Consider the following 8,769-nt stretch of genomic DNA (forward strand, 5'->3'; position numbering starts at 1 on the left):
GCTATTTCCATATTTATAAATCTCATTTATTTTAAGACATCTCTATTCAACCTGCCTAGGCTGAGTCAGCTGGATCTAAAACTTGGGTAGCTATCCCTTACTCTTTCTCTAGTGCAAGACAAAAAATGTTTAATTTATGGAATAAAACAAGCATTTCCAAAACACAGTACAATTAAAAAAAGATGATTATAAGTGAAACTGCAAATCCACTCTGTGCAACTTGCTTATCCTTTCAAATATTCAGCAAAATCATAATGTAATTTTTTTTCTCTCCCCCTTCCAAGAGATAGTTATCATTAGATACAAATAGGATATCATAGATACAAATAGTGTATGTACAATGCATGTATGCATACATGCATACATATATGTAATAAGAACATATGTGTGTGTGTGTGTAATTAGTGATAAGAACAGGGAGGTTAGAAAAGGTTAAGTAACTTTCCCAAGTCCCATGCAAATTCCAGAGCAGAAACAGGAATAGTTCCTGATTCTTGATTCTGAAGGTATCTTTACGATTTTTGAGGATACAGCTTCTCAATGCCATTGAAAACATCATGGTCACAACACAAAGGACATAGAAAAAGTCGAAACATTTGTGGACTGATCGATTATTGAGAGCTAACTTTAAGGCCAATCATACCAGCATAAACTTAGATCTAGAAAGAATCTTGGAGACTATCTGGTCCAATCTCCCCATTTTTCAATTTAGGAAAGCAGGTCCCAGAGATATTCATTGACCAGTCCAAGACCACACAGGTAGTGAGTGACAAAGTAAAAATTCAAAATCCAACGTTCTTTCCACTTCACTGCAATGCCTATCCAAATCCAATAATAAACTAGGAAAATCCCTAGGGTACAGCGCCATGAAACAGTAGGCTACTGTCTTTGGAAACTCAGAAAGTACAAAAACTGCAGGTTATACCACAGGCCTCCTGACAAGTGCCCAGTTATTTTCTATTATAGTCCAATCCTCACTATCTACAAGGTAGCTTAACTTTTCATTATACTAGGAACATTTAAAAATTCACAATATACAAGAACAGGGATGAGTGTCTTCTGAAATTATCCCTAAACAAACTAGCACTAAGGTTATCCTATTATTAATCAGAACCATTTATTTTAAAAGACATAGTAGAACTCTATTAATCTGGATCTAGACAACAGCAACATGGCAAAATGTGTATTCCTTATCATAATGGTAATTATGAGAGTTAAATATTTTCTCCACCCATTAATGAGCCTGCCCATTAAGGGAAGCTTGAGATTTGTTGTTGTTATTGTCGGAAGGCCCACACATTTTGTTAATTTCTAATGAGGCACTGGTTCTCAAGGGTTGTGATGCTCTCTGGCTCTGAAAAGTGCCTATATACTTTGTGGTGAGATTTCACTTTGGGGATTAGTTTTTGGGAGAAGGTTTATCTGGGAAGCCATGATGTATGTATTGCTTATCGTCAGACAGTTGGAAGCCCTGTTGGTTTTTATTTGTATTTTCTCTGAAGTTCAGGGTGTCAACTTCTTCCCCTGAACCAAGTGAATGATACATATGTTTGATTAAAGTAGGTTGTTGAACTCTCAAAAGTTACTTTCCTTTTAGAAAAGCATGTCTAAGTACCTGGCCGTCCTGTGTATGTTGGGGTCCTTATTGATACTCTTGTAAAGCTAGAAAGCTCTGCAGCCATAGAAGAGATCAAGAGTGACATGACATTCAGTACAAAAAAAGCCATTTGGGTACTACTCTGAAGGCCAGCTCATTTAGAGGAACACCCCATGTGAAGGGGATTGTCTTGGGGAAATTTAGTATGGAAGCCAAGCAGACCAACTACCATTCAGAGGTATGTAAAAATCTAGCTAATTAAGAACACACATAAAATAAAATCTAAATTTATGCTGTTATGATTGACCTTAAAGTTACGTCTGAATAATCTATCAGTCCACAAATAAAATGAAAAACTGGTAGCTTCTTGACTTTTATTAAGTAAAATAATAATTTTTGGTCATTTCATTGGGTGCTAAAGGTCATGCCCTTGCTGATACCACTGTAATTCCTTTAAGGTTGTAAATATCACCAGTGTTTTTCTTTGGGCCTTATACAAAGGCAAGGAGAAAAGACCAAGATCATAAAAATTATGTGATGCCATTTTCATAGTAATAAATTGTCATGTAATAAAAAATATATAGAGGATTTAAGATTCCTTGGCTTTTTTCATTCACCTGAGTTATTATAAGTATTGTTATTTACATCAGAAAAACTCCTCCTGCACCAGGAACTATTTTATTCATTAATTCATCCAAAAATATTTATTAAGGCTCATACCACATACTAGGTACTGATGTGGCACTTTACTATGGTAAAGTGAAACAAAAAGTATTCTGTTCACAATTATACTCTATGACAAATACTCATTCACATATTAATTTGCTCAGTAAGATCTACATGAATCAGCTTCCACATGCAAGACACTACCTTACAGACTAAGACTCAAATTTGGATTTGTACCTCTCCAAAAAGGCATTGGAAGTTGACCTGTTGGTACACCTTTACAGCATTGTAATACTAGATGCCGTTATTGTAATTTTATTTACAGTTTGGTGATCACTCGGTTTGCAATCCCAAGCTTTACAAAGCTTCATTTTCATTGATTATATCACTGCTTATGCAGTTTCACAGGCATCTGGATACAAAGATGGATTTAGAAGTAACCCCTTTGATATCCTTTGATGCTTTTAAAAGTAGAAAGGAATCTGGAGCCTTTTGGAGTACTTACTAGTACTCCAAAAGGTTCCAAATTCCTGCAGATAAAAAAAGATTATTATAGATCATGGTAGTGCCAGTTAGAACTAGTTGTACCCTCCCTGACCTTTTATAACATTTAAATACTGATCTTCGAACAACTCACTTTGTCACTGAAACACAGAGACTTGACTTCAGAGTTGATTTGAGGAGTTCACTCCCCAGAGCTCTGGATGTGAAGGACATTCATATGAAGTCACCATACAAAATTTTCTTTATAGGGTTAGGGGAGATGGAACGTCAGGCATTTCTTCAAGTAACCTTACTTGGTGATTTAGTCTAAACCTGGGAGTATTATATTTTGTATCAAATGAGAATGCTATGTCTATTTTGCTATTTGAGTTAGAACAATTTTTTCTGCCAATGGAATTGAGATCACATTCATATTTTGTCAAATATATCAAGATAATTTGTATTAACTTTCCTTTAAAGCAATGTATCAAAATCCAGTCTATTTTTGTCTTAGCCTATTATTGGAGTAAGTGGTAGAAAAATATGTAGAGGTCAAGATATAATGTTATTTCTTTCCCCCTGAATGTCACTTTTGGATAGGGGAGATAAGAAATACTCCAAAACAAGAGACTATTTACCATATTCTAGAGCATTCCCAGGAGTAGTAGCTGCCCATTTAATCCCGAAAACCTAAGGTCAAATTCTTAATTCCTTCCTGTTGCCTACAGTTAGATATTGATTGAAAGCATCCATATTCTTTCAGAAACACATAGACTTGAAAGGTTGAATTCCAAGGACGACATACCAAATCAAACAGGTCAAGCAGGGACAAATGCTGATTTCTCTAATGAGGAGCTCCCTAAGTCCCACGATCAATTCAGTTTCATTGTATTGGGCAAGTTTTTTAATACTTACTATGTACAGTGTGCTGTGCTAGGCACTAGGTAAGATACAAACTTTAGATGAGACATGGACCAACCCTACCCTCTTGACACCTACAGTCTAGTAGGGGGACAACAAAATATGCAAATAATGACTATGCTAAGGAAGCAGGGTGAGATGAAAGAGTTACTACCTGAAAAAACCAGGAATGACTTCATAGATGAAGTGACATTTAAATTAGGTTTTAAAGACTGGGAAGCTCTGAAACTCTTCTCAAACTACAGAGGTAGGGAAGGACCCACACACACCCCCTCCACGTTGATATAATTTATTTATCTAATTTGGAAATCCTAAAAGTGTCTGCTTTGCTAGATACAAAGGGACAAATCCAAAAAGCAAGCTGCTCTCAAAAGATAGTTGAACATTAGGAAGCATTTAGGATTAGCTTTGGATTTAATTAACATATTTATGGGAGGGAAGTAGATAACCTGTGAAAAGGCATTCTAGTCATTGGGAACAGTTTTAGTAAACATACAAGGGGAGGAAAGTGTGGAGCATGTATGATAAGTACTCTGGTTTGGGTGGAGTATAGTATGTGTAAAATGGAACAATAAATGATAAGGGGGGAACAAAGAGTTGTGCTTCATTACAGAGGACCTTGAATGTAGAACCAAGAACTTTACTCCACAGACAATCAGGAGCCGTTGAATTAAACAGAGGAAGCAGCATGACACAATATATGCATGAGAAAGATGCTTAGTAATCGCGTGAAGAATGCTTTGGAAAGGAAGATTAGAAGTGGGTACATCTATTAGGTGACTATATCTATATGGGTGACCTTGCACAGCCCTCCCTCACTCAAATCAAAATCAACTGCAAGTCATGTCATCATCTCCCTGATGTCATGGCCCTCTTCTAGAATGAAGGACAAACAGGATAACAACAACATCTATATGGGTGGTAATGATTATATTCATTGGGTAGGGTTTTGCCAGTAAAGACAGAGAAGAGAAAAAAATCACAAGAAATAGTACAGAGATATAATTATCAGTCAGAGCTGACCCCAAGCAAAGCTGCCCTCTTTCACTCCCCTCCCCAAGCTTCTTAGTATCTGTTTTCAATTTTCCTGCCAATACTCCCTTTCCTATTTCCCTCCTGGCCAGACCCGGACCCTTCCCATCCTCACCTCTGCTAAAGGGAACTCAGAATTCCTGCTTCACAACATAAAAACCCATACCTCCCAAACTAATGGTGGTAAGCCAGTTCCCTCTGAGCTCTCCACCCTGTGGGATAGGTAAGTCATCATATTCCAGGGCCTTATTATCCACAATGTCACTGAACCTGAAGACCTCTGGACTTTCCATCCTCTCTGCATTGGAACTCTCTTAGATGTATAATGTAATAATGCATATAATCACAAGTCAATTCATCCAATCAATCAAGAAAGTATTAAAAACCTTATATGTGTTCCACAATCTATTGGAGAAAAAAACAAAAGAAAGAATCCTTACCTTCTAAAAGTTTATAATCTATCTAGAAGATGGATAGATTAGATAGATAGATAGATAGATAGATAGATAGATAGATAGATAGATAGATAGATAGATAGATAGATGTAGATACACACATACATACTTACAAAATACATATAATGTCACTTGGCAGGGTAGGCAGGGAAAGGAATTAGCAGCTAGAAAAAACATCCTATAGACAGTAGGACTTATGCTGTAATTGTGATTGAATACTACTGTGCTATAAGAAATGATGAGCTTGACAATCTTAGAAAAGCATAGATAAACATGCACCAAAAATGAGTAAAATGAGAACCAAGAGAACACTGTATACAGTAACAGCAGTATTATGTTAAGAACAACTTTCAGCAAATAAGTTATTTTGTCTGTTATAAATACCCAAACTATGTATGTCCTTAACTACAAAGGACATATAAAGGAAGACATTGTCTACGTCCAGAGAAAGAACTGATAAATAGAAGTATGTATGGAGTGATTTTACATATATATGTATATGTACATATATATAAATGTACATATACATACACATTTGTGTCTAATGGTAGCTATTTCTAGAGATGGAGAGAAGGAGAAAGGAAGAAAAAAGGGAAAAAAGAAATTTATATATTAACTTTATTATATATTTAAAAGAAATAACAAGTTATAAAAAATAAATTTGCAGTTTCATGTGCAATCATCTTTTCCTTATACTACATTATGAAAATGCTTGTTTTAGCCAATAAATTTAAAATAAAATGAATAATTCTTTAAAAAAGAAATCCACTAGAGATTCTAACTGGTGAAGATGAAGAGGCAGCACATTCTAGTTTTGAGGATCAGCCAGGAGGCTGGAGATCAAATCTTGTGCATAAAGAACGCTAAGAAGGCCAGATTGGCTGCTAGACCAAAGTGCACATGAAACAGAGTATAAATAGTAATACTCAGTTGGTAAATTGTGACCTTGGAGTTAAAAGACAAACAGAAGAGTTTCCATTTCATTTTAGAGGAAGTGAAAAGTCACTGCAACTATTGAATAGGGGAATAACCTGCACTTTAGGAAAATCACTTCAGCAGTGGTTCTAATATGGAGTATAGGTAGTATGGAGAATGGATTATAAATAGTCCAATCAAAAGGTTAATAGGACTTTGTATCTGATTGAATGCGAAATCTAAAGATACTATCAAGGTTTCAAACCTGAGAAATTATTTGAATGACTATACCCCTGGCAGAAATAGTAAAGTTAGAAGACAGCAAATTTTTAGGTGAAGAATAATAAACTCGATTTTGGACATAGAGTTTTAGGTACCAGTGGAACTTCATTTGTGTAGAGAGGCCTTATGTGCAATTAATAACTTACAGATCTAGACCATGCAAAACAGGTCAAAGCTGGAGATAAAGTTTTGGGAGTCATATGGATAGAGATTAAAAGTAGAAGCCATGAAAATGAATGAGTACCTAGAAAGTAAATGGGAGGGTTTGGGGAAGGGAGAGTGGGAAGGGAAGAGAAAGGTGCTAAAAACCAAATTCTGTAGAACATGTACATTAAAGAGTCAGAAAGAGGATTAGGACCCAAAGAAAGAAATAAAAGAAATGATAAGAGGGGTAACAGAAGAACCTTGGAAATACAGTGTCTTTAAAGGCAACAGAGGGAATTAGAGGTCTGCTAGTTCAGCCCCCTTGTTTTGCAGATGAAGTAGGCTAAAGAGGTTAAGTGACTTGTCCAAAGCCAAATGGGTAGCGTGCAAATATCTGAGGTGAAATTTGAACTGAGGTCCATGACTCCAGAGCCAGTGGTCTTCCTATTGTACCAAACATTCCAACTGTGAAAAATGAATAATATTGCACAACCAATTAACCTGCCTCCTCCAAGCTGAGGCAAGTAGCTAGCATCAGATCAACAACAACAGAGCGTCTCTGTTACTGGTTTTAATGGACTATTCTCTTCATAGGGTGAGAAAAGGTATCAGCTTTTGCTCACAAAGCATAATTATGACTGTTTCTGCCACACATACACATACACACACACACACACACACATATGCTATATATATATATATATATATATATATATATATATATATATATATATGCTGTATGCTTTCTCCTTGCCAGAATATCTGATAACCATCTCTGCTGAGCATCTTTGCAATGGGGGTGAGGGTGGGGGACAGAGTGAGGGGCAGGGTGTGATGGTGGCATGACTTCTACACAGTACATATGGCTCTATTTATCAACTAAAATATCTATGCACCTGTGCTTCATGGTGGCTGTGGGGACATGTTAGCGTACTAGTAGTCAACTAAGTATGGCTGACAGACGGAAAATTGAGAGAAAAGATTAAAATTTAAAAAGACCTTGGTCTTTTTCATGACACAGCTCTATTAACTAATCAAAACTTTTATATATATGTGGATTTTGTACATAAAACACCCTCTAAAACATTCAACAGAATGAACAAGTTGAAGAGAAATTAAAATGTAGACTCTATAGTGAATGCAAATTTCCAACTCAGATCAGTTGTGGAATTAATTATCCCCAAGTCAGCAGCTGATATACCCAGAATAGAAAAGAGCTCAAAAGAAGCAGGATAAACATGCATGAGTTTATAAATAACACCCATCTGTTATTAGTAATATCACACAGATACAGCAGCATATCAACACGTGTTCTCTATTTCCATTACTGTTTATCCTAAAATAGCATCCTTCAGAGCACTCAGGAGTACAGTGATTGACACTATAGAAACCAAGAGAGTACCATTCAGTTCTTAGTTTGGGCCATTTCTTTATGTTGGGGAGGTGAGGTATTTCAGGTATGATATGTAGTCTTTATCAGATATTTCAGGTCAGATGTGTTATCTTTCTCTAAAACTATAGTTCCTGGACTGAAAATTATAACGGATTCATTTAATATAAGAAGGGTTCTGCAAACCAGGACTTGATATCTCTGAGAATCACATTGAAACCCAGAGAGGGCTGAACAACCTGGAGAAGCAGTGTTCCAAATAGCAGCTTAATGATGGCACGTCTACAAGATGAAGGGAAGGATATGTAGGCAGGAGAACAAGTGATCATGGGACTCTTCAAGGAGGTCATTGTCAAAGAATTCTCAGGGGAAGAAAAAGTTTTTGAACTACAGCAATTTAATTTATTCTTTGTACTACTCTTAGAGCTGTCAGCTTTTCCTGTGGCTTGAGCACATGATAAAGCTTATCCCTTGCCCTTGTCCCACATATTTTAAAAATTGGAACCAAAACTATTATTCATCACCTACGTACCTCAGAGGATGTGGTACATAGTTTGTGACCACTGTTTGTCCTTCATTTTCAAAGAGGAGTGATGACATCGCAGGGTAATGTCTTGACTTGCACAGGAATTGGATTTAAGTGAGACAGACTTGTACAAAGTCATCAGCCTCACTCTCTCTTCCAGAGTTATCAAAGTCTAGTGGCAGGACAAAAGTCAGAACAACTAGCAGTGACTCAGGATTCAGGGAATGACCTAGTATTTGATGTCTGACCAAGCTCTAAAAGCTCCACAGTGTCTGCTTCACCCCCCTTCATCAGAACATTGGAAGTTGGATCCTGGAAGCAGGTTATCCTCAGGAATGTCCATTGGAACAAGTTGTTC

This window comes from Notamacropus eugenii, chromosome 5 (genome assembly GCF_028372415.1).
Source record: "Notamacropus eugenii isolate mMacEug1 chromosome 5, mMacEug1.pri_v2, whole genome shotgun sequence".
Taxonomy (NCBI): domain Eukaryota; kingdom Metazoa; phylum Chordata; class Mammalia; order Diprotodontia; family Macropodidae; genus Notamacropus; species Notamacropus eugenii.